This window comes from Myotis brandtii, unplaced genomic scaffold, assembly GCF_000412655.1.
Source record: "Myotis brandtii unplaced genomic scaffold, ASM41265v1 scaffold324, whole genome shotgun sequence".
Classification (NCBI taxonomy): domain Eukaryota; kingdom Metazoa; phylum Chordata; class Mammalia; order Chiroptera; family Vespertilionidae; genus Myotis; species Myotis brandtii.
Window position 1 is genome coordinate 645,844 of NW_005362439.1, and position 27,107 is coordinate 672,950.

The window sequence follows — 27,107 nt, forward strand, 5'->3', positions numbered from 1 at the left end:
AACCTATGAACCAGGAGGTCATGGTTCAATTCTCAGTCAGGGCACATGCCCCCTTTGCAGGCTCGATCCCTAGTAGGAGGTGTGCAGGAGGCAGCCAATCAATGATTCTCATCATTGATGTTTCTATGTCTCTCTTTCTTCCTTCCTCTCTGAAATCAATAAAAACATATAAAAACTTTTTTTTAAATATGGTTTTGCTACCTCTTTCCCTTTCTCAATGTATTTTTCTCTTTTAGCTACTTTTAGCTACTTGGATTGCTCCCTTATTATTTGGGTAGGTTGATTTAGACATAAAGGGATTAAAAGAAATAATTTGGTAAGGGGGAGAGATCAACCAAAGGACTTATATGCATGCATATAGGCCTAACCAATGGACACAGAAAACAGGGGGGTGAGGGCATGAGTGGGGGGGCTGGGGAGGGGTAATGTAGGGATAAGGATGCATATGTAATACATTAATCAATAAAGAAATTTTTTTTAAAAAAATAAAAATAATTTGGCACCACAGAGAAACAGCTAAAACTGAGTTCCTGCCTACATGATGAGATCTTTAACCTCATGTACATCGATGCATCTACTCCCGCATCCGACATAATGCCTGGCACATTATTGGTGGTTAATGATTATTGTTATTAAAGGCAAGTGGTAAGCAGACAGGGGTCCACATAGTATAAGTTCATCAATTATTGGTTTCAGGCAACTTGCTCAGTAGGAGTCTTAGGAAGTATTAGAAGGTACAGAGTACTTAGGAGGGAAGCCTAATGGAGTCAGAGACGTGGGTTGAAATTCTGACGCTTACTAGCTGAGTGGCCTGTACCTCAGTTTCCTCATATGTGAAATGGAGATGACAATGCTTAACTCATTGTCATGGTTACATATATATGACTAGTATATGGTAGGGGCTCATCACAGAGGAATTCCTCTCCAGGAAATAAGACATTACAAGGTGCTTTTGGTGGGCCATGAGCAGCAGGGCAGATCTTTGGAAAATTTTGTTCTTGAGCATCTTTAAATTACTGCTACCAAAAGTGGTGTTTTCCCTCATTGCTAAGTCCATCAGTGGAACATGTACATGGACCTGTGTGGGTACACTGATGTGTGCACCCACTCTTAATTGCTCACTGATAAATGATACCTGAGAATATATAAGGTCTTCTAGAGGAACATGGTGTTTTTCCTCCTGTGGGCATCATTTTTGCACGTTAGAGAGTGCCACTTGGCAGACAATGAGCACATTTTCTTGGAAATTCATTAGGGAAGTCCAGTGTTCCAAGGGTTTGAAATTTGGTCCCTCCTAAAACCCAGTGTATTTGATTTTCTGTTATCTATGTGCCTATTTGATCTATAATATGTCAGCCCATGACATTTAGCCTGTCTTCTTCCTGACACAAAATACCTCTAGAAAAGCCTTTGATATCTTTGATTGACTTGCTTAAGGAATGCAAATTATTTTAATATCATTTTTTTTTTTAAAAAGAGCAACAGCAACAAACAGTGCCAGAAAAGTAAATCTACTTTATATGTAGATGGGATCCCAAGTATTTCGTGTTATCCTGTGCTTTTGAATTAGTCCTCCCATAGGGATAATTTCATTACCCCACAGGCAAATTTTTTCCATCCTTCCAGGCCAACTCAAATGACACTCCTCTAATGAGGGCCTCCCTTCCCCCAGCTCCACATTGGTTGATGAGTTCTTGCTTAGGGCCAGTTTTGTGGCAGCTCAGCAACATTCATTTGTTCAAACATGTGACTAAAATACTAGAATTACGAATTTATTGTGAAAAATTTATGGTTAACAGAATTGCCAGTAGTTTTATTTTGTTTTGTGTTAATCCTCTGGGACTACAGACTCCCACATTGGTGATGGAGCCTCACTGATTCTGGTCCAGCAAGGATACGGTTCTCCCTAGTGATCAAAACAACTCTAAGGCCCTGAGTGGTTTAGCTCAGTGGATAGAGCGTCGGCCTGCAGACTCAAGGGTCCCAGGTTCGATTCTGGTCAAGGGCATGTACCTTGGTTGCGGGCACGTCCCCAGTGGGGAGTGTGCAGGAGGCAGCTGATCGATGTTTCTCTCTCATCGATGTTTCTAACTCTCTATCCCTCTCCCTTCCTCTCTGTAAAAAATCAATAAAATAGATTTTTTTAAAAAAAAAAAACCAGCTCTAAGGTATCTGATTTGGGGTAATTATTAAAAACAGTAATTCATATTTTCAGTTCCTCCCATTTACCAACTAACTACCCATTACAAATTATTTCCAACTCTGTCAACAACCATGTAAATTTTTAGCATTTTAGGGATGAGAGATCGAAAGGAGCTGGGTTATTTTCTCAAGGTCCCCCATTATATACTGACTCTAAGTTAATTGTATGGCATAACTTAGTCCTGCTTGGACTCATAGTAGGTTCTTAATAAAAAGTTACTTTTATTATTATCATTATTATTATATTTTAAAGTGAGGAGTATAGTCTTCTAGGGAACTCCAAACCCCATGTTCCTTCCACTATGTCAGGGTACCTTTATCTTTTCTTTGACTCCTTTCTGGTTCAAAATAATGATGGGAAAAGAGAGCCACTTTCTTGGTATCAAATTATATAGTTCATAGGAAAGTACCTTGAAATCTGGATGTATTCATGAAATTTTAGGTATTAAAATTGTAACTATTATTCTAATAATTATTAGAATGTTGTAATATTGTAACAATAATAATTATTATTGGTCTGTCTTCATTGTTATATTATAAATCCTACTGCATAGGAATCTTGTCTTATTTTTTGCATCCACATAGCAAGTGCTTAGGTGATAGTTAATAAATATGTTGTGCTTGGTACAATTTCATTTACTTGCTTTAAGAGGTAGACTGGGAAAAGTCTGGGTTTGGTTTCAGCTAACGAGAGGCAGGCTAGTTCAGTGGCAACTCAAGTACTATATATATAGTCCGATAAAATGGAGCTTGTCCGTTCATTCAAAAAGGTACATTGAGCATCTAATATATGCCAGACACTGCTCCAGACAAAAGGGAAGCAGCTGTGAACAAACGAGATAAAGTCTAGCAAAGGAAGTAGATAATGTATAAATAGGAAAATTACTGATTGCATTGGGGAATGAAGAAAAGGAAAATGGCTAAAGTGAAAGAGAGTTAAGCAGGGCAAAGTATGAGTCTACTTTAGATAGGGTGGTCGAGAGCATTCTCTTTGAAACCTGGGTGAAGAGCCACCTTTTGAGGCCTTATTAGCTTCAGTGGAGTATTTGGGTTTAATTCCAAGAGCAATGAGCAAGCCATTGAGGGTTTTAAGCAGAAGAATAATATGCTCTGATATAGTCTTAAAAATATCTCTTTGGCTATGGAAGTAGGGTTAGGCGGATGGTGAAAAAGGTGAAGGGATTAAGAAAAAAACCCTCAGACACTGACAACAATATAGTGATTGCCAGAGATAAAGGGCAGTCGGAGTAGGTGGGAGAGGGTAAAGGGGGGATAAATGGTGATGGAAGGAGACTTGACTTAGGATAGGGAACATGTAATACAATATACAGATGATGTATTATAGAATTGTACACCTGAAACCTATATATAATTTTATTAACCAACGTCACCCCCATAAATGTAATAAAAAAGAAAAATAAATAAAATAGCTAATAAAAAGTGGCATCGAAGGGAGAGTAAAGTTGGAGGCAGTCTTGTATTTTGCATTGAATCAATATGTACTCTTTCTGCAACCACATTAGGATTTACACCATAGTCTCATTAGGGCTCATACTACATGATATTCAAAAGATGATGTTTGTCATTCTTCAAATAAATTTTGTACCACTACATATATTCATATCAAGGTGGTGCATCAAAAAGAAATAGCATTTGGTAACAAAGTTGAGTCAACAAGTTTGTAATTTAGGCCATCTTTTAATTATTCCTCAAATTCTTAAATTTTGAAGCTTCACAGTTTGCTTTCAAGGTTCATAAATCAATGATTTAGAATTCATTGACCTTAATCTCAATAAACCTGACCAAGAAAAAAAGTACAGATTGGTGGTTACAGAATAGTCATGGGGATGTAAAGAATAGGGAATATAGTTAATAATATTGTAATAACTATGTATGGTGTCAGGTATTAGACTTATTGGGGTGGTCACTTCTTAAGTTATATAAATGTCTAACTACTGTGTTGTACACATGAAACTAATATAATATTACATATCAACTATAATTGAATAGTTAAAAAATCATTAAAAAATATCTCTGATTGATGGTGGAGGACGGATTGAAGAAAAGCAAAAATGTAAACAGGGAGACCAATTAAAAGGCAATAACAAATGAGAGATGACAGTGGGCAATGGTGATATATTTTTGAGATGCAGCTCATGGGGTCTAGGGTTTCTGTGCTCTCAGCAACCTGGGAATGATGGAGCATTACTCTTGCTGCCCAAATTTTGTCTAGGGCTAGAATCCTAAGAACAAGTATCTGCCTATTCAGGACCAAAATTGGAATCATAGATCAAAAATTATTAACTTTCCCATTTTACAGATGAAATGATAGAGGCAAAGATGAGGTGAAGTGACTGATCAAAGTCACATAGTTTCTTTTTTTTTAAAATATATTTCTTTATTGATTTCAGAGAGGAAGGGAGAAGGAAAGAGAGATAGAAACATCAATGATGAGAAAGAATCATTGATCGCCTGCCTCCTGCACACCCTCCACTGGGGATCGAGCCCGCAACCCAGGCATGTGCCCTCGGTGGGAATCGAACCTGGGACCCTTCAGTCTGCAGGCCGATGCTCTATCCACCGAGCCAAGCCGGCCAGGGCATCACAGAGTTTCTTACTGGAAATCCAGCAATAGGGTGTTTCTAGCCCAGGGTTCTTTCCACTGCAAAAACAGTTCTTTAATAGTAATGTCCTTTGCCCTGGCTTTGGCCTAAATCTGGAAACGTCAGGCTCACAATATTTGAGGGATTTCCTGGCAGTTGTCCACATGGTTGTGTGGTTTGGTGACCGATGACATGGTGAATAATGTGACTGGGTCTGGACCTTGTTTCTAGTACTGATGTCATCCATAAATAAAAAGTTTGCTTCTTTTTTTCCCCTTAAACTTTGTGGCTTTTGATTCTTTTATTTTTTTTTTCTTTATTGCCCTGACTAGGACATTCAGTACAATGTTGAGAAATGGTGAAAACAGACATTCTATCCTTGTCCTTAAACTTAGTGCATTGTGGGAGATTATTTGTAGGTTACTCATAAATGCTATTAATCAGGTTAAGGAAGTCCCTTCATTCCTAGTTTACTAAAACTGGTTGTTGTTTTTTATTCTTATGATCATTGCATTTTGTTAAGTTCTTTTTCTGCATATATTGAAATGATCATGCTGTTTTCCTTTATTTTGTAAATGTAAGGAATTACATTGATTTTCAAATATAAGACCAATATTACACTCCAGGAATAAGCTATATTTGGTCCTAATATATTTTTTATTTATTGTTGAATTTAGTTTGCTGATGTTTTGTTAAATGTTTTTGTCTATGTTCAAGAGAGTTATTATCATTTTCTTTTCTTATAATGTCCTTGGCTATTATCAGGATTATGCTAGCTTCATAAAGTTAATTGGGAAATAGTCCCTCTTCCTCTGTTTTCTGAAAGAATTTATATAAGATTGGTATTATTACATTTTTTAAATAATGGGTAGAATTCACCAGTGAAACGATCTCAGCCTGGAGTTTTCTTTGGGGAAGATTTTTTAATTCTTCCCACATAGGTAGAGATTATAGGGTTATTTGGATTTTCAATTTCTTCTTCTAACTATCTAGAACACAAATTCTATTTCAACTAAAATTTCAAATTTATTGCATAAAGTTGTTCATAATAATCTTTTATTATCCTTTTAATGTCTGAAAGATCTGTAGTGATGCCCCTCTTTCATTCTTTGTGTTGTTAATTTGTATTTTTCTTGATCATTCTACCCAAAGAATATATTCATTTTATTAATCTTTCTCAAAGAACCAATGATTTTCTTTTCTATTTTATTAATTAATATTATTTTTATTCCCATATATTTTGGCTTTAATTTCCTCTTCTTTTTCTAGCTTCTCAAATCATTTATTTTAAATTTTTTCTCTCTTCTAATATTCGTAGGTAAAGCTCTAAACTTCCCTCTCAGCACTGCTTTAGCTTGTTGAGTTTAAGCCTTCATGTGATTTTTAAATGTGCCTTTTCATATTGAATTTTTAAGAAACTGTAATTTATTTCAAACTGGATGAGTTTAGGGATATTTTAGGTCTCTTTTTGCTGATAATTTATAATTTAATTCTTTTGTGGTCAGATAACATACCATATATGATTTTAACCCTTTGAGAATTATTGAAACTTGTTTGATGACCCCATATGTGCTCTTAGTGAGCATTCCCTGAGCACTTGAAAAAAATGTATTCTGAAGTTCTTGGATCTAGTGTTCAATAGTGTAAACTAGATTCAATTGGTTTATACTATTGTTCAAATCTTATCTCACGAATTTTCCATCTAGTTGTTCTATCAGTTATTGAGATAGTAGAGTTCAAATCTAACAATAATTATGGATCTGTCTATTTCTCCCTTTAGTTCTGTTTGTGTTTCATGTATTTTGAGGCACTGTTATTAGATGCATACTCATTTAGGATCATTGTTTCTTCTCAATGACTTAAACTTATTATGAAATATTCTTTTTTATCTCTGTTCGTATTGTCAGATATTAATATCATCAAATTGTAATATCTCTTTAGCTTTGTGGTTAGTGTCTCTGCTTTAGTCTTTTCCCATTCTTTTTTCTTTTAATGAATCTTTTGTTTATTTTTCAAGTGCAACTCTTTAGCATATATTTAGGGCTTGCTTTCATTCCAGTATGACAATAACTGCCTTTTTATTGGCGTTTTTAATCAATTTACATTTAACATAATTGTTGAGTTTAAGTCTACCATCTTGCTACTTGTTTTCAATATGTCCCTCAGTCTTTGTTCCTATTTTCTGCCTTCTTTTATAATAATTTAAAATTTATTTATTACTGTTTTATCTCCTCTATGAGCTTTTAACTACATCTATTTGATTTTCATTTTTTTCTGGTTTGTCTAGGAATTATTTGCATTCTTAACTTACCACAGCCTCCCATGAATTATGATGCCATTTCATGTATATTCTAAGAATTTTACAATGTGACATTATTATGTATTTTATTTCTGCATATATTATAAACCATACTTTTACACAATTACTTTTAAGGAATTATGAAATTAGGAAACAAATATTCTTATATTTACCCACATACATATATGATGCTCTTTGTGCCTTTGTGTATGTAATTTTCCTTCAGCCTGAAGGACTTCCTTTAACATTTCTTATAGTTCAGGTTTGCTAAATTAGCTCAGCTTTCGTTTATCTAAAAATAGTTGTTATTTTGCCTTTAGTTTTTTCTGAGATTTTCACTGGACATTGAATTCTTAATTGGTGAGTTTTTCTTTTATACATTTCAGCACTTTAAAAATATCATTCCATTGAATTATGACGTTCATTGTTTCTGATGAAAAATCAATATTTTAAATTTTGTTCCTCTGTATATAATTGTCTGGCTATTTTTTTAGAGATTCCTATATTTATCACTGATTTCAGCAACAAACTTTGCATTTATAATGTTCCTGTTGTTTTGTTTGTATTTGCTTCTTGAGGTTTGTTAACTTTCTGCTATCTCTGGGTTGATATTGTTCATCAAATGTGGGGAGAAAGTTGGTCACTAACTCTTCAAATACTTTTTCTGACTCAATTTCTCTTTCCTCTCCTTCTGGGACTCCAGTTATACCTGTATTAGACCATTTTATATTGTATCTGGGATCTATTCATTTTTTTAGTCTTTTTTACTTCCCGTGCTTCAAGTTCTTTGATTTCTTCTTTTGTAGTGTCCTATTTGCTATTTAAAAAAAATTTTAATTTCAGATATAATAACTTTTACTTTTAGAATTTTTATTTGGTTCTTTTTATAGTTTCTGTTTTTATACTGAGATTCCTGATCTGTTCACCTACTATGTCTAGTTTGCTTTAAATTCTTGATATGTTTTAAAGTTTTTGACTACTAATTCCAACATCTGAGCTATCTCTGGGTCCATTTATTTTAAGTATATTTTCCCCTTGGTTATAGATCACATTTTTTTGTTTTTGTTTTTGTTTGTTTGTTTGGGGTTTTTTTGTTTTTGTTTTTTTACATAGCTAGTAATTTTTGTCACTGTTTTTACTGGATATTGTGGATTTTACATTGTTGCAAAACTGGATTTATTTGTCTTCCTTTGAAGAGTCTTCACTTTTCTGTCAACGTTTGCTCACAGACTAACTTGATCTTCTTGACGCTTATGTTAAAAGTTTTTAGGGAAAGTATAAAGTAGCCCTTACTGTAGAGCTAGAAAAGCCCTACTCCTAAGACTTTGCCTTTCTGACATTTTAATTGAATGCCCAGTATGTACAGTGAGGTCTCTCGAATCTGTCTGATCAGTTATCCAATGTCTCCAAGCCTTATGCAATCTTTGGAATCTTTGTTCAGCTCACAATTCCTCAGTAATTATTCTCTGCCATGACTCACAGAGTCCTTCCTTCTGCGTGTACAACTTAATGTTCAGTAAAATATTAAAAGAGACTTTTATGCATGTTTCTGGAGCTCTCTTTCTGTGTGTGGGGTGTGTGTATGTGTGTGTGTGTGTGCGCGCGCGCGCAGCCTCTTTCTCTCTGGTACCTGATACACAAAGCTGAACTTCAGTCTTTACCCCATCAGCTCAGTGAGATCATTGCCCTTTGCTTAAGCTACTCCTTTATGCATCACAGTCAAGGTGTTTCTACAGAAAGCTGAAGGTGATTATTGGGCTGACATCATGTACTAATATTTTTCTTTTCTCAAGGATCACATTCCTTCTCTGATTGTTGTCTAGAGTTTGAAAACTTCTGTTTCAGTTTTATATTTGTTTATAACAGGAGGACTAGTTTGGTACTAATTATGCCATCATGGCTGAAAATGTAAGTCTCTAGTACAATTGAGTGATTCACTCTCAGTTGTTCAAAAACCTCCATTTTAAAATGGCCATAGTATTACCTTTGAGAAATGGGATATCTCTGAAAAGGCTTGTGAACAAAATATATTTTTTATGGACAAAGAGCATGGCCAAGATGCTAGGTGGAATTCAAGGTGTTATTTGCATACACTGGATTAATGCTTTTTTGTATGTATGGTTGTATACTTTTATGTATTTGTGTGTGAGAGTATGAGTGGGAGCAAATGAGTATTAGGAGAGGAAAAAGAGAAGCCAAGCAAATATAAAAGTAGGAAGACACACTGAAAGGGTCAAAATCTTAGTTTTTAAAAAAAACAATACTCAGCATGAAAGTAATTTAAAACTCAAAAAATTTAACTCTTTCTGCAATATTAGCTACATATTTGAATGCCTACCACTTGTCAGGCATTTTTCTGTGTTTCACATATTCTAACTATTTAATCTTCACAACAACCTTTTGTGATATGTGCCTGTTTTATCCCTATTTTACAGATTAGAAAACTGTGATATAAAGAGATGGTATAACTTGCCCATGGTTGCGATGTTCATAGGTAGGAGTTGGGATTTAATCCCAGGCAGTCTGCATCCAAACTCCTACATTTTTAACCTCTACACTTTCTTCATATCAGAGAAGGATTTGGTTAGTGTCTCCTCTAGTCTCTTCCTCACTCCTCTGTCCTCTAAAAAAATTCCCCTGTTAAGTTTCGGTGACCAATAAAAGCCTCACTGGGGTTTGGTGTTGGTGGAGGACGCTTGACCATCGAAAAGATGGGCATGCTGCTGGTCCACAGTTTTTTCACACTGGACTCTTTCAGCATCTTCCATTTCATCAACTTCAATCACCAATATAGCTTTTCAATATTCAAGTGACCTTCAAGTATGGACAAAACTTGATGTGTGACTCAGGGAGATTTTCAGTCCCTAATTTGGACAGTTTGAGAAACCAGGTGATGATTGGGATGACCCATCTCCCTTGAGATACAGGAAGTGGGGAGAGGGAAAATCACTTCCCTGAATTATCAGTAATTCACACCAGGAAACTTTCAGACTAGTTCTATTTCTGACTTGGGGGATGGTGAGATTGGGAGGTGGGGTATGAATACTGATCTGGACTAGAGGCACTGGATCTCTCTAGGATTTTATTTCCACTTCTCTACCTGAGAGTTGCTATCTCCTCGAGATGGGTTCTTCCAGTGATCTTGACGATTTCAGGAAGGAAGGAGCTAACAGATTGCAGGCTATTATTATGGCAACATCATTTCTCCTTGGCCACCAAACAGTTGTATCCTGAGTCATGAACCGCTCCGCTCAGTGGCTGTCGAACCAAATTGCGTTTGAAATTCAGAGGAGAAAGTCCGTGTGTGCCAAAACCAAGCCCCTGAGTCACCCAGCACCCATCAGGAAGACAGCAATGAATAGGGCCGGAAGCAGTGCCAGGACCCATGCCTTGCAGCTGGCGTGGACCTTCAAGCGTCCATCCCACAGATATCTTTCTGGTATAAAATCTCATGTTCTCACCGACAGGAGGCGCCATTGTCTATTCTCTCTGCTCTTTGCAAGGTTCCTGACTAGTGAATCATCTCCTTTTTCCATGAAGTGAGCCGTGTACTAGGGAGATCATATTTTATTTGTAATGTCTAAAGAAATTGTATTAGACATGGCAGTTTATGAAACAAAAAAGGTGGAGTTTGTATTTGGAAAGGTAACATCTTATTTACTAGGAAGACCTGAATTTGGACAGATTTACCTGGGCCCATTTTAAAGCCAGAGAACTAGTATCCCTTTTGGCTTGTCAACCAGAGTCCTGTAATTATTCTATATAATTGTTATTTTTCTTTTCTTTTTGGAAGGAGTCTCCTGCTGAAGAAAGAATCTAAAGAGATGCCTAAGTTCCAGGGAATTTTCCTCTAAGACTAATAACATCAAGATAGTTTTGATTTTATTTATTTATGGTCATTGTTTTTCTCTACATGAAAAAAAAAATTTCATCTTCAGAGATAAGTTCCAGGGAATTTTCCTCTAAGACTAATAACATCAAGATAGTTTTGATTTTATTTATTTATGGTCATTGTTTTCTCTACATGAAAAAAAAAAGTGTCATCTTCAGAGATCCCGGTTAGAATTTTTAATTTTCCTTGTGCTGGTTGAAGAAGAATCTCAAACCTTGGTGCTGTTTTTTGTTTATTTCAAGAAGAATTTCAGCTGGTGCTTGACAACTTATGCCTCCTATAAAACCAAGAAATATTTTTTTACACGGTGTATATTCAAGATATCTTCCAACTGACAGACATTCCACCGAACAAAGAAGTTGGGCCATTTTTCACTATACATTTTTGGTTAAATATGTGAGAGCTATTGTTTTGAAAGTCAACCATAGTAATAATAGCCAATTCAAAAAACATCCTACTAAAGAGTGAGTTACATTTTGTCTCTATTTCTACATTTATACTCCATCTCTCTCTCCATCTTTTAGTTCTCCCAGAAACAAAACAGAGTATTTCTCCTCTGGCAAACGAATGGCAAGGTTCCATGTAAGAAAATGCTGAACTTGAAATTATGAAACATCACCATCAGTTTCGGAGGATTACAGGATTAGAATGTAGCCAGAAATTTAGGGCTCAAGAACCTAGAACATAAAGTTCAGAGATGGAATGTCATTGGCTCCAAGGTTAAAAACAGAGGACCACCGTCTTATTGCCTGTGGTTATGACATACTCGAACATCAGTTGGGCTCAAATACACATTGAAGACAGTCAGCCAAAGGGTAAATAAATTAAACTGAAGTGACTCAGAAAGCACCTAGGGAGCTGAGTTGTGAAGCAGTAACAAGGAACTTTGTTCTTGAGAATGACCCCACTTAGAACTCAAGGGAGAGAGCCTCATTAGAAAACTCAAAGAATCATAGTACCCAATGAGTTTCATTTATAGGCTTTCTCAATAAAGATGGAAAAGAATATGTATGATGATATAAGGGGACTGGTATCTATATTTGGAAGTTCTGGACATTTACCGTACATTAAACCCAAGTATTTCCCTTTTTATTTTATATTTTTAAAATATTTGATTTTTTGAGAGAGAGGAAGGAAGGGGGAAAGAGAGAGCAACATCAATGTGAAAGCTGCCTCCTGCATGTCCCCTACTGGGGATCGATCTGCAACCCCAGCATGTGCCCTGACCAGGAATTGAACCAGCAACCTTTCGGTGCACAAGACAATGCCGCTCAACCAATTGAGCCACACCATCCAGGGCTCACATTTTCCCTCTTAAACCAGCAGAATAGCCAGATCATGTGTACTAAGAATGTCTGTTTAAAAAGAGCGACAAAAATACATTGATGTAAAGATTTTGAGACTTTCCTCAGTCTCACTTATCATAAGCTTGCTTCTTGGAAGAGCTTCCTGCTGGGGCACTGAGCTACTACTGAAGCTCATTTTGTGGCATGTTTTTCTTACTGATACACTTTTATGAGTTATTCTTGTTGCATTTTCCTGTACCAGGACAAGGCCCAGGCGTCCACTGACTTTCATGAAGGCATCTATGGAAGGTTTTTGAAGTCCACTGGTTAAGAGGAAAAAGTGCTTTTGTGTTTGATCAGTATGTAGGCAGAAGGTAGTTAGAAACAATGCTGAGTCACACTTTAAAACAGCTGCATTGCAAACAGAGTGAGAGGGCTTCATCGTTGGCTCTGAAGTCAGCTAACCTCGGTCCTGGTTTTTGTTACATCAAGGGCACACGTCTCAATGTCTCTAAGCTTCATTTACTTTCTATTTAAATACCAACATTTCTTGACTACTTACTATGTACCAACCACTAGTATCAGCACTTTTAAAAAATTGTTTTTAGAGAGAAAGGAAGAGGGAGAGAGAGATAGAAACCTCAACTATGAGAGAGAATCACTGATTGGATACCTCCTGCATGCTCACACTGGGGATCGAGCCTGCAACCCTGGCATGTGCCCTGACCGAGAATCAAACTGGGACCCCTGGTTCATAGGTTGACGCTCAACCACTGAGCCACGCCAGCCAGGCTCAGCACTTTTATTCATTTAAACCTCACAACAATCATATTACATCCCCACTTTACAGATAGGTAAACTGGGGCTCAGAAAGGCAATGAAGCATGCTTAAGATTATATCTTGAAAATTAAGGAGACCAAGATTCAAATTCTCATCAGTTTCATTTCAGAGTCTGAGCTTTTAATCTCCCTGAAATGGGGGCAATAATAACATCATCACTGACATATATCAAAAGAGATAATGTCTGTAAAAGCACCAGAGTCATAGACACATGTAAGGTATTGTAATTGTTATAATGAGGTCATTTAAGAAAAGGGAAAACTAGTAGTTACATGACATGGTCATGGCAGAAGTACTCTCAAATGCTGACACACCGGAGCTTACTTGTTCTATGTGAATCAACTAGTATTTCCTGAATACATTATTTTTCTTGACAGCACCCAATCAAATTATTAAGTATGATATGTTACATAAATCAGGTATGATGGATAACCATTCCACTATAGATTGTTTTGGTTTTTAGAAGGCTGGGCAACCTAAAAGACAAAGAGAAGCAACTCTGGTCCATTCGTTACCTTTGAGTCAAGCTGCACTGGTTTGCTTATTTGTTTAAGCTCCGAAGACATTTGCACAGAAATTCAGCTCAAAAACCCCAGGAACCATAATGTAGGTTACCAATAATCTAGAAAGTGTTATTTGTTTGCTTGTAGGTCATAAGAGGATCAGAGTCTATGAAACAGAGACATAATGTTCCTTAAATCACCACCACAATAAAATATACACAATTCCAAGTCATTCTTATTTTCAAGTAGAAATTTAAATGGACACTTACAAACAATAAATTTAGAAACACAGTGATCGAAATGCTTTGTAGATTTATAGTTAAAAACAACCCAGACAAACAACACCCCCCCCCACCAAAAAAAATCCACCTACAAGGATTTTAAAAACATTTTATTCCAGTTCCTTATGCTGTTTCTCTGAAATGTATACAACCCAAGGGTTTGGGCCCCAAAGCCAAAGTATGCTTTTCCTCCTCTATTGGATCCGTAGGTTCCTCAGATCTGCAAAGTCCACGGTGAGCACTCTGCTTTTGCTGTCTGGGCCGGTCTGCTATAGTCAGAAATCTGTGGACAGGTGGTGCATGAGCTAGAGGAGAAGGCTGAGGTCCTTCCTTCTGTTGGCTGCACCAGAGAGTCAACAAGAACACTTCAGTCATCAGCAGGAACGCCATGGCTACATGGACCAATCAGATGGAATTGCTTGTGCAAACAGCTGCCTTGCCCTGTTCCAGTCGTCATAGTACTGATGGAATTGATAAAACTGATTGGTTATTTTAGGCTTACGTAGAAAAATAGGAATATATGATAGGTAGATCAAGAATAAAGGGACTGCGGTCATCAGTATGTCTCAAAATGAAAATGTAAAAATGAACCCTGGTTACCAAATATTGTATCCTTTAAGGAGCCTGAGGACTGAAAATTTAAAATTCATGCTTCTATCCCTTATAAAGAACTATTTTCTAAATTCTTAGGTTTGATGGTGGCAACTAGATCGCCAACTAGAAATGAGGATTTTTAAATCTGATGAATGTCTTTTTATTTTCCTGAATTATTTTTCTGTTGATAGGAAAAGTCTTTCAGAACTATAAATTTGCATCACAGTTAGTGCATGTTTAATAATTTTTGTTTTTTTAAAAGAATAACATTTAAACATATAATTTTGGCCCTGGCCAAGGTAGTTCAGTTAATTGGAGTATCATCCTGATACACCAAGGTTTTGGGTTCCATCTCCAGTCAGGGCACATACAAGAATCAACCAATGAATGCATAAATAAATGAAACAGCAAATCAATGTTTCTCCCTCTCTCTCTTCCTCCCTCTCTCCCCAAAAATAAATAAAATTAACAATTTTTTTTATTTTTTATTTCAGAGAGGAAGGGAAAGGGATGAGAGAGAATCATTGATTGGCTGCCTCTTGCATACCCCACCCTGGGGATTGGACCTGTAACCCAGACATGTGCCCCGACCAGGAATTGAACCATGACCTCCTGGTTCATAGGTGCTTCACTCAACCACTGAGCTATGTTGGCTGGGCAAGAATAATATATATATATTTTTTAGAATTGGGGCTGCACTAGAAAATCCACACTGAAATGGTCTCCACACTTATGGGTAATCTTAGCTAATCTCCATCTGCTGAGTTGTAAAGGCTTCTCTTCTGGAAAACAAAAGCCGTCTCTGACTAAAGGTTGAGTTGAGTCATAGAACCAGTTATACAGCGGGTGCTCCAGTCTTTCGCATTTTCCTCCCAAACAGGAAAGGGTTTGCACCTAACGATTTGATGTGGTTTTTATAAAGTTGCATGGGCTCCGGTCTTGGAGGGAGGTGGATTGTTTTAGGAATGGAGACAGGATGAGATAGCCAAATGGATGCACTACACGATGTTTGGGGAACAAGACATTTTATTCAGTTACTGTTTTGAAGTCTACTGGAAAATTGATTTCTACTGGAAAATTTTTTCTGAGGAGGGAGGAGAGGCCTGTAAGAAGTTATGTAGGGCCCAGCCGGTGTAGCTCAGTGGTTGAGTGTTGACCTATGAACCAGGAGGTCAGGGTTCCATTCCCGGCCAGGGTACATGCCCAGGGCACATCCCCAGTGTGGGGTGTGCAGGAAGCAGCCTATCAATGATTCTCTCTCATCATTGATGTTTCTATCTTTCTCTCCCTTTTCCTGTTTCTCTGAAACCAATACAAATATATTTTTTTTAAAAAAGAAAGAATTTATGTAGGTGCGCCCAAACCAAAATGGCTTAAGAAAGGACCATTTTCAAAAGACAATCTCATGAAGTTTAATGGGTTGGGGTTTAACAATTCTACAAGGTTTACAATCAAAACCTTTTTTGTTTTGCCTTTTGTTTTCTTTTGGCCAGCTCAACTTGATTAATAATGAACAACCCCATTCATGAGGCCAAAGAGCGTGTTTTTCAGCCTCCACTTTGTGGATCTGGACAAGAACTGCAACAAGGAAAAACAGTGTTGCTCAGTAATGTTTTAAGCCCAGTTGATCAACAAAATTCAAGGAGGTATACAGTTTTGGGGACCTTGTGACTAAAGCTTTGCTCTCCAGGTTTTAATCTGGAGGGAGCGTAGTTTATTAAAAATGGTTGAAAATGAAGTATTCCATACAAGGTCTAGCTTCATCCATACAGCAATAGCAATGGTTGGAACAATAAGTTGACGTTTATTAGAGTTTCTGATTCAATCATGTATTTTTCTCCTTTTTTGTTTATTTTCCAGTTTTATCGAGATATAATTGACATACAGTATTATATGTGAGGGTGTACAGCATGATGACTTGATGTACATATATTACAAAATGATCACCACAGTAGGTTTAGTTAACATCCATTACCTCATGTGTTTATAAAATAAAAATTTTTTCATTGTGATGAGAACTTCTAGAATTTACTCTGAGCAACTATCAAACATACCGTACAGCAATGTTAACTGTATCATATTACACATTCCATCCCTAGTAATTATTTATCTTATAACTGGAAATTTGTACCTTCTGCCCACCTTAGACCATATTTTTTAACTCTTTCCAGTCTGCCATTTAGCCATTGGAAAGAATAAGGAAGAAAACATATTCTTCAAACCACATGATTTTTTAAATAGCCTGTTATTTTATTGTTTTATGAAATAATCAATAACTTTTTAAAAAGGGGTTTCAGCAACATGTAATTAAACAAATCTTACATTTAACAAGTGAAACTATTCCTGCATTCCTTTTCTTCTCTAAAAAGTGTTGCGTTTAAGTAGCTGCCTTTAAAGAGTTATCTTCAAACAGCAATGTGTTTTAAAAACCCCAGATACCTTTTCTTTTTGTATAAAGAGGTAAAACACTTTTACTAGTTCATAAAAACTGGCTTTGGGGGGAGATAAGTCATATTTTCCTGTAATAAGTGCCAAATTAAGATCTGTGGTGGGCTTTTAAAAGAGAAAAAATAAAACAGGCCCTGGTAAGTTTTAAAACGTATATATATTTCTGGACAATGACTGCTTAAAATGACACAAGATTTCTGGAAGGCCTCAGATGCAAGCAGTCGGTGAGGTTACACATGGAAGATAGTAACAATTACAATTCAAAATGCAGTGTTGTGTGTGTGTTTTTAAGTAGTTTTAGAAATCACAGTCCTCCCAAGCCTTATTCAGTCTAGTTTCCTGTCTAGACATGCAAATTGAACTGAAGAGTTGAAGCAGTTATTCAGATAATTCAAAGGAAAAAAAAAATTTCCTCACTGAAGAAAGAAGATTGGAGAAGCCTGAACTACGTGCGTTGTTTATCCTCACTGATCAAGTCACCAGGTAATTGAACTTCACCCTGAGAGTTTGAAGAGAACTATAGGATTTGAGTCAGGAACAAATTTCACGGACATTTCTTTTTTTCTTTTTCTTCCTATGCACTCAACCTCAATGAAATGCATATAAATTAAAGGAAGAGAAAGTAACTCTTGGAAAATCCTCTTTCAAGAAAATCTAGTTATTTTTCTGAGGAATAGACAAATGTAGTAATGAAGCCCCTCTCCCCCAAAAAAGTTTTCTCAAGACTAACTTTCTAAGTACCTTTCTTTTTTCAGATGAGATGACAAATTTAACAGAAGATAAAAGGAATTCACTAAGCTGTCAGCTGGATATAATGCCCTATGGTTCTGTTCACATGGTATTTGTATATTCTTGTGAGTTACACAATTTAAATAAAGGAATTGCTACCAGTGTGTCTAGTACACATGAAGGTAATTGATAGATGCTAAAGTAACAGCCAAGCTATGAAATTATAAAGGTTCAAAATTTCTAAAGTAATTACATCGATCCGGTCAGCTAAAAATACATGATCTTTAAAAATATTTTTTAAAACCAATGATGAATATATTTTTATAGTTTTAAAGTAAATATTCACATTGAACTGCAAATTTCTAGATAAAAATGGGGTACACTAATAGCCAATGAATTATATCATATATTCAAATTAAAACAAAATTTGAAAATCATTCATGCCAGAAATTACTACTGCCACAGTCTGCAATATGTCCCAGTAGAAAATTAGAAGCACAATATTTAAACCAGGATTAGTTAAATGAATATAAAAAAGAAGCTTATTATTTATCTTACTTGTTCTTCAAATATAGACTTGTGGAATATATTAAACAGAATCACATTAATTTTATTATTGCTTTTTTAAAAAGGTTCAGGGACACAATTTAAAAGACAGCTTTACAAACAAAAATATTCTCCAAACAATGTTTCCAAATATCAGAAATGAAATGGCTGGTATCAGTTTACAAAAAACCTGAACTCTGTGGAGTTAGATTGCAGAAGTATAAAGAGAAAACAAAACCAAAATTTAAAAAATTTTCTAAATTAACCTTTAAGATCTTTCATTACAGCTTGATAATATTTAAAGATTTTTTCAAGATGGCATAATCCAATATTTTAAACTCTTAACATAAAGCTTTTATAAAGCCTGTGGCAAAATACTGCTTTTAATCCTTACATACTAAGCTGATGGTTACTGTTTAAAATGATGTAATTATACCTTTTTTGACTTAATACATTTTCAGAATTAAAGTAAAAATAGATAATTCTAAAACAATCTGAAAAACTAAATTTTATTACCAAAGAATCAATTTGGCAATTGATTTGTAGTTCAGAAAAAAAGAAGATATGAATAAAATATTTTTTTTAGGAATCACATCTTATAAATATGTTGTAAGCATGCAAGAAATTTTACCACATATTTATGTGAACCTTATTTTAAAAGAAACAACAAAATTAGAAAAAGGGGATGTTATCTCTACAAATTATTTTGTTTAAATTTTGCCAAGCAGGAACATTTTGATGAAGGCAAATTGCTAACTATAGAAGTTCATTGTCAATTTAGTCCTAAAATCTGTCCTTAATAATTCAAAAAGAATTAAAAAGACCAAAATAAACAACTTTTGAGTAAGAATTAACATATTTTAAAAACAAATATAATTCTTTTGTGAAATGGGGAGACTAATACTTATTACAGAGGGCAATTTTTAAAAAGTAACTCTTTATTTTCTCCCACAAGGAATCATTGGCAATTTCTAAATTTTAGTATGAATTATTTCTAATTTCTAATTTATAAATAGTTTTACTTAAGAATAAAATTATTGTAAATATTTAAAACTCTTCTTATGCTTTTTAGGACAGCTTAAATTCTTGATATCTGCAATACTAATACTTGAAAGACTAAAATAAAAATGAGCTTATTTCATTAGTTAAAAGTTTAATTTCCAGGAAAAGCAAGGAATTATTAAGAAAATATTAATTGCTTAAGATTTAGAAAATTTAAATATTTGAAAAAGTTAATTGAAAAAACTATTATATCTATTTGTAAAACAATGGAAATATATACATTCTGGATAGAAATCTATTTAAAAACATTTGCTAAAAAACTAAAAGCAATGTTAACAAAATATAAAAATTTAAAAATTACTTTAGTTAAACTCTTTCCAGATTTGTAAAGCAGAATAATAAAATTTTAGTTTGAATGGCAAGTATTTAAATAAGTTGATATTTTATTACTCTGATTTTTGTACCTTTTAGTTGGAGGATAGACTTTCCATTGACTTCAATGTTTTAATAAATTTTAAAGATAGAGTATACATTCTAGAACTAGTCACATATTTCTTTATTGGTTTTTAAATTCATATAAAATCATGTACTTTTGTTTTACATGCAAATACATAAACTAGTAACAAGAAACAGAAACTATATGGCATATTGAAATTTTCTTGCATTTTATTTTTTAAAGTTGCTAAAAATAATTTCAGAAAAAAATATTGTCTTAGTTTTATCTGAGACGTATAAGTAACGTTTTCAAAGGAAAACAATCTTTTTAAAATTTTCCATTTTGCCCACTTTTAGACTTAAAAGAAAGACCTGTAGCAGATGACAATTTTGATGTAAAATGTAACTCAAAACATGGTTTATAACTATAGCTTACTAAACTAATTATTTGCATTGATATAGGAATAAATGTTATATGTTCTATGTGATACACATAATAATAATATTAATAAAGGCTATTACATAGAAACTACCATAGAAAGAATCAATACAGAGGGAAATTTTAATACAGTTTTAGAATCTTCAAATCCATGGCTAATCAGTTACATTTACTTTACAGTACTTTAGTTTAGAAATTAATGAATTTCACAGCTTTGAAAGTTAAGGAGGGATGGCTTGGTTTTAGAGGGTACAAAATGTGGATATGACTCAGTTCTAGCTACGTGATATTTACAAACATTCACTTGTCAGCTCCCCAGGCAGCAGAGCCCTCTGCAGATTTCTGGCTTTCATATAGATAGACTGTCATTATAAAAGCACAGTAATTGTTTTTATAGAGATTATATAGATCTATACCAACATTAAGAGAAATTTAAGGATAAACCCTATTATCTCCTGAATTTGCTATCTAAATGTATAAGTATTAGTCCTTAATTTAAAAAAAAATTTAACTTGACTATAATAAGCTGCATTTAAGAAAAAAATTTCTGAGTTAAAATAAAATGATATAATTTAACAAAATATTCACAGTAATATTAAATAAGAGCCACAAATAAAAACTAAAGTGGCATGTTACTATTTTACTGCTATTTACATATTATGCATTTTCTAAATATTTTAAACATTTAAAAATAGTGGTATTATATTTCTTAGAATGTAATTTTTCATTAACTTTTTAAAATTTCATAGTATTAAAAAAATCTACATTCTGGTCTCTTCAAGTAGTTGCCGAAATTACTAAAAACCTAACAAGTAAATTGTGTTTATTTCTAAAATATATTTTCAGATATTCTAAATGCTATTCTTTTCTTTAGCTTTTGATTGAAAAATTCTGTTGTAATACTAACCTTTAAAATATGTATCATAAGTAATAAATCTTTAAGTTTTGATCTTGCCTAATTTAAAAATAGTATCTATATTTTTAAAGTATTATTAGAAAAAGTTGAAAAGCACTGGTAAAATTTTCCTTTTGCTAATTTAATGCAAATAGTAATAATGTTTTATAACTCAATATTGGTCCAGGAGTTCTTTTTATCTTCAGGGCATTATTATTATTATTATTATTATTACAAAATGCCATATGAAAAGAAATATAATGATAATTTAAAATGTTTGCAACATGCCACATAGAATAAATATTACAAAGTAATGATTTAAAAAAATTACTAGGGAAATTAGACCCCATCTCAAATGAAACTTGCTTTTCTCTTGTAAACAAAAATTTTCCTTTCCCCTTTTTTGTCAGCTTCCCAGGTCTCGTTTTTACAGTGATATCCCATTTTGCTGAAGTACTTTCTGTTTGAAACTTACCCCAAATAAAAAAGATTTAAGCATTCTCAATGAGGTCGTTGTCGGTTAGTGCTTAGAAACTACCAACTCCGTCCCTTTTGCTATCCAAATGGTACCAAAAACACGCTCCCCACAACAGCAACAAAGCAAACCTTGTGGCCTTGATCACTTTTCACTGTCACTATTGACTAGAATTTTAAAAGCATTTTTAATCCTCAAGATTTGTTAGGCATTCAGATGTGCAGTAGCTCACAACTTACAGATAGAAATCAGCTCCCCGAAAACATGTTGCTCAAATACAGGGTGAGGCAGAAATAGGCTTACAGTTGTGAGTACGCAGAACACAGATTTTATTCTTGTTATTCTTGATCAATTATTGTATTCTTTTCCATATGAACGGCTGTAAACCTACTTTTGCCCCACTTGTAGAAGTGCCAATAAAAGTGGACAAGAAGACCACTTTGCCCCTAAGCAAATTTTCAGGTTGCTCTGACTTAAAAACAAACTTGGGTGGGTTAGAGCTAGTTTTCAGAGGTGTGACAACTTTCTAAATTGTTTTTTCTTTTTTTTTTTCTTTTTTTTTTTCTAAATATATTTCTTTATTGATTTCAGAGAGGAAGGGAGAGGGAGAGATAGAAATATCAATGATGAGAGAGAATCATTGATCAGCTGCCTCCTGCACACCCCCTACTGGGGATCGAGCCCACAACCCAGGCATGTGCCCTTGGCCAGAATCAAACCTGGGACCCTTGAGTCCGCAGGCTGACACTCTATCCACTGAGTCAAGCCGGATAGGGCTAAATTTTGTTTTCTTAACCGGCATTATAGCCATGGCCAGAGAAATGAATGACTGGAAGCATACATACACATATATTCTTTTGGTTTTATATAGCCTCTAAATAATTTTCAAACAAGTAGTGTTGGCTTTTGCAACATTATTTGACTGGCTTAACCAGAAGTATTATGGGTATTTAATGTGAGCATTTAAGAATGTCACTCAGCTTTATTGATAATCCATACCATTAATCTCACCCCACATTTCACCCAGAGTCTGAGCCTACGTTTATAATTGATACTTGGCCAAACGTGTGCCCATCCCTAACCTATTTGTTTTCTATGTTGATGGATTTGGATGTTGTTTTAGCCAGGGTTCTTTTTCTAAGGAAATGTGGATGGGAGTGGGATGCAGATGAGGGGGGGAAAAAAGCATTTTTATTCCTCTCTGTCCACAAACCTGGAAAAATTAGCTAACTGCCATGTCTGACCAAGCCTATTTGCAATCCCTTTGCATTGAACAAATTATCCAGACTTCTTGACAAAATAGAATAGTTTTTTATAATATTACAATTTTCCAAATAAGCTGTGTCAAATGATTCCAATGGGGTCTTGTAACCTCTTGGTATTTAAGTTGTGGTCACCTGTGGTATTTTTGTTCGTTAATGAGTAAGTCTGGTTCATTATTTCTAACTATAACTTGAGAAAGTTACTACTATATTTTTGTTTGTTCAATTTATAGTATTTGTTCAATTTTCTCTGTTCCTAAGCTTTAAATATATTGGGCGATCCTAACCAACAGAGATATTGTGTTTTTAGTCTAGAAGAGATCAATGGTAGATGGTTCAAACCCCGTGGTGGTCCCATTCGTTGAGTTTATCAAGCCTGCCTGGTGATGTTTCCTCCTCAGGTATCACTTCTCTCCAGGTCTATGTGGAAGGACCTAACGCCTCAGCCATGGGCTTGATAGGCTTTAGAACCAGTTTCATTTAGTGCATTTCTAGGGACTGCAGCTTCTTTTTCTGTATTGAATTGATCGCCTTTTGGCATCCTCCAAAGACAGTCCTCAATCTTTTCCTTTAGTCACCAAAACTTTCCAGAAAAATCAGTAAATAACTTAGTTTCCCTCCCCTCACCACTCGCCTGGAAAAAAAAAAAGCCTTTAAAGCAAGAAAAAAAAAAAAGAGGCAAATATAAGCAGTAAAGAGTGCAAAGCAGCTCTGGTGATCCAAAAAAGCAGAAACCCATCACTGCCATGACATGGGCTGCAGAGCCACTCAGCCCACGTGCAGATGGACAGACAGGCTCCCTACCCATGTGAGCATCGCCACTGATGCCTTCCTGCCCTTACTCAATGGGATGCTACAGGGAACAACTTTTATCTTCTGAAAAGTTGTCAGAAAGTACAATTCTTATGCTTCTAGTTTTGGTAGCTGTTCTCTATCATGTCCATGGCTTTCTATTTGGCAGTTTCTTTTTTTCTTTTTTTTTTTTTTTTTTTTTTTTTGAGCTCTTTGCCATCTATTTAAGAAGGTAAGCCGTTCAGCAAGCCGTGTGGCCTTGGTGAGTCATTTTACCTCTCTTGTCTTCATCTGTAGAGCGAATACATTCAATTAGATGATCTCCAAGAACCTTTCCGACTTGAAAGGCCAGTGTTTCTATTACCAGGCATGTAGGGATAACCAACATGTATTTATCAGGTAAGTGATACTGACATTCTGCTTTGTGCACAGTTGAATGCCTGTAAAGGATGGCATAAGACAGAACTTCTTGTACTGTAAACTTTATTTAGAAAAAAAACTCTTAGAGGAAAAACAACTTTTTTCTGTGAGGCATTTAAAGTTCTATAGTGTGTGTGTGTGTGTGTGTGTGTGTGTGTTTATTAAGAAGTTGCTTGGATTCTGCTCTCCCAAGCTGTCCTCCCTACATAAGTAATCGTATCAAATGTAAACATTTCTACACATATGTTTTTGTGAATGTACATGTGCACATGTTGGCATGTCTTTTAGAATGAGGATCTTCAGGGGGTAGCATATAGCTGAGTGTTGATGGGGCATGCCTCATTGAATTCTGATACTATCTGTAAATATTATCTACTTCATACTTTTGTTATCGTATCCTTATTAAGAAAGAAAAAAGCAACATAGAAAAGCATAATATGATATGCTTTGATTACAATGGAAAGAGGAGGTATCTTTATCTTTTGAAAAACAAAAATTTGTATTTCTTTAACTAATTCAGTCATATGTAAACCAATAAAAATAACAATTTAAAAATAATAACATAGCACATATTTCTCAGATTGCTTTGTGGATTCAGGGAGGAGGAGGAGATGTGAAAGGTAAAGATTAAGAAATGATGTTGTTGAGCTGTCCCACCATAAATGGCATGAAATTAAAAAGCCCCAGGGACAGCTTCAAGGGTTAGAGTTTGCAAATCCTTGACCACCTTCCCTTGTTTGCATCAGTTTTTGAGAGACTCGTATATAGGAGACTTGGTCGTCTCCAGAAAAACAAGTAGCTTACAGATGAAACTGAAAATATGACCTTAGTTAGGTTACCTATTTTCTCTATTCTTCTGATTATTTCATATAAAACGACAGGAGAGACCTTTCACCCTGGTCTTTATGACTGAGCATGACTTAAAATTTATGTCAGGGCAACTTCCCGTCTCTTTCCACACCCCCAAAATACCTCTTTACTTCTTTATTTAAATGTTTATTGAATTTAAATGTTTATTGAATTTATTGGGGTGACATTGGTTAATAAAATTATATAGGTTTTCAGGTGTGCAGTTCTACAATGCATCACTTGTATATTGTATCATGTGTTGACCACCCAAAGTCAAGTCTCCTTCCATCACCATTTATCCCCCCTTTTACCTTATTTACCTACTTCACATCCCTTTTCCTCTGGTAATCACCATACTGTTGTCTGTGTCTATGAGGTTTTTTGCTTCATCTTTCCCTTTTTCACCCAACCCCCCAAATCTCCTCCCCTCTAACTGATGTCAGTCTGTTCTCTGTATCTATAAAGTCTGTTTCTATTTTGTTTGTTAGCTTATTTTGTTCACCAGATTCCACATATAAGTGAAATCATATGGTACTTTTCTTTCTCTGACGGGCTTATTTTACTTAGCATGATACTCTCTAAGTCCATCCCTGCTGTCTCAAAAGGTAAGATTTTTCTTTTTTACGGCTGAGTAGTATTCCATTCTGTGAATGAATCACTCATTATTTTTTATGCACTCATCTCCTGGTGGACACTTGGACTACTTGGCTATTGTTAATAATGCTGCCATGAACATAGTGGTGCATATATTATTTAGAATTAGTGTTTGGGATTTCTTTGGCTATATTCTAAGAAGTGGGATTGCTGGGTCATAATGCAGTTCCATTTTTAATTTTTGAGGTAACTCCATACTGTTTTCCACAATGGCTGCACCAATCTGCATTCCCACTAACAATGCATGAGGGTTCTCTTTTCTCCACATCCTCACCAACACTTGTTTGTTGATTTATTGATGATAGCAATTCCAAGAGGCGTGATGTGATATCTCATTGTGGTTTTAATTTGCATTTCTCTGATGATTAGTGACACTGAGCATGTTTCAGTGTCTTTTGTTTCAATATGTTTCAATATGTATGTCCTCTTTGGAGAATTGTCTATTCAGGTGCTTTGCCCATTTTTTATTTGAATTTTTTTTTTTTTTGGTGTTGAGTTGTATAAGATCTTTATACATTTTGAATATTAACCTCTTATCATTGGCAATATGTTCTCCCCATCAGTGGATTTTCTTTTAATTTTGTTGATGGTTTCTTTGCTGTGCAAACACTTTTAAGTTTGATGTAGTCCGACTTGTTTATTTTTTCTTTTGTTTCTCTTACCCAAAAAGATATATCAGAAAAAATACTGCTACGAGAAATGTCTGAACTTTTACTGCCTATGTTTTCTTCTAGGAATTTTATGGTTTTGAGGTTAACATTTAAGTCTTTAATCCATTTTGAGTTTATTCTTATGTATGGTGTAAAAGGTGGTCTAGTTTCATTTTTTTGCATGTATCTGTCCAATTTTCCCAGCATCATTTATTGAATAGACTATCTTTACCCCATTGTATGTTTTTGCCTCTTTTGTCAACTATTAACTGGGCATGGGCTTACTTCTAGGCTCTCTATTCTGTTCCGTTGATCTATATGTCTACTTTTACATCAGCACCGTGCTGTTTCAATTATTGTGGCCTTGTAGTATAGTTTGATATCAGATAGCATGATCTATTTTTCTGTCTCATGATTACTATGGCTATTTGGGGTTTTTTTTGTGGTTCCATATATGATTTATTCTAGTTCTGTGAAATATGCCATTGGTATCTTCTTATTTATCTGTCTCATGATTACTATGGCCATTTGGGGTTTTTTTGTGGTTCCATATATGATTTATTCTAGTTGTGTGAAATATGCCATTGGTATCTTGATAGGAATTGCATTAACCCTACAGATTGCTTTGGGTAATATGGACATTACAATGTTGTTAATTCTTCCTATCCATAAACACAGTACATGTTTCCACTTATTTAGATATTCTTCATTTTCTTTCTTCAGTGTCTTATAATTTTCTGAATACAGGTCTTTTACATTTATGGTGAAATTTACTTCTCGGTATGTTATATTTTTTATGAAATTGTAAATGGAATTGTTTTCTTAGTTTCTCTTTCTGAGAGCTCATTTTTGGTGTATGAAAATGCAACCAATTTCTGGATATTGGTTTTTTTATATTGCTAGTTTACTGAATTCATTTATCAGTTCTAGCCTTTTTTGGTTGAACCTTCAGAGTTGACAATATCACATCATCTGCAAATAATGACAGTTTTACTTCTTCCTTTCCACTT

General features: G+C 34.8%; 2 long non-coding RNA genes across 4 annotated transcripts in view; both read left to right on the forward strand.

The window, feature by feature from the left end:
* The window catches only part of LOC106726851, a 43,844-nt gene extending 32,823 nt beyond the window's left edge, over positions 1 to 11,021 (forward strand). The window contains exon 3 of the long non-coding RNA XR_001362966.1: positions 10,898 to 11,021. This is a non-coding gene — a long non-coding RNA (uncharacterized LOC106726851). The remainder of the gene's footprint in view (positions 1 to 10,897) is intronic.
* A 98-nt stretch (positions 11,022 to 11,119) lies between these two features.
* The window catches only part of LOC102263323, a 35,695-nt gene continuing 19,707 nt past the window's right edge, over positions 11,120 to 27,107 (forward strand). The window contains exons 1-4 of one of the 3 annotated variants that reach the window (XR_001362965.1): positions 11,120 to 11,460; positions 15,995 to 16,147; positions 17,297 to 17,432; positions 23,822 to 23,923. This is a non-coding gene — a long non-coding RNA (uncharacterized LOC102263323). The remainder of the gene's footprint in view (positions 11,461 to 15,994; positions 16,148 to 17,296; positions 17,433 to 23,821; positions 23,924 to 27,107) is intronic. The other 2 variants (XR_313832.2, XR_313833.2) reach the window with 2 other exon arrangements.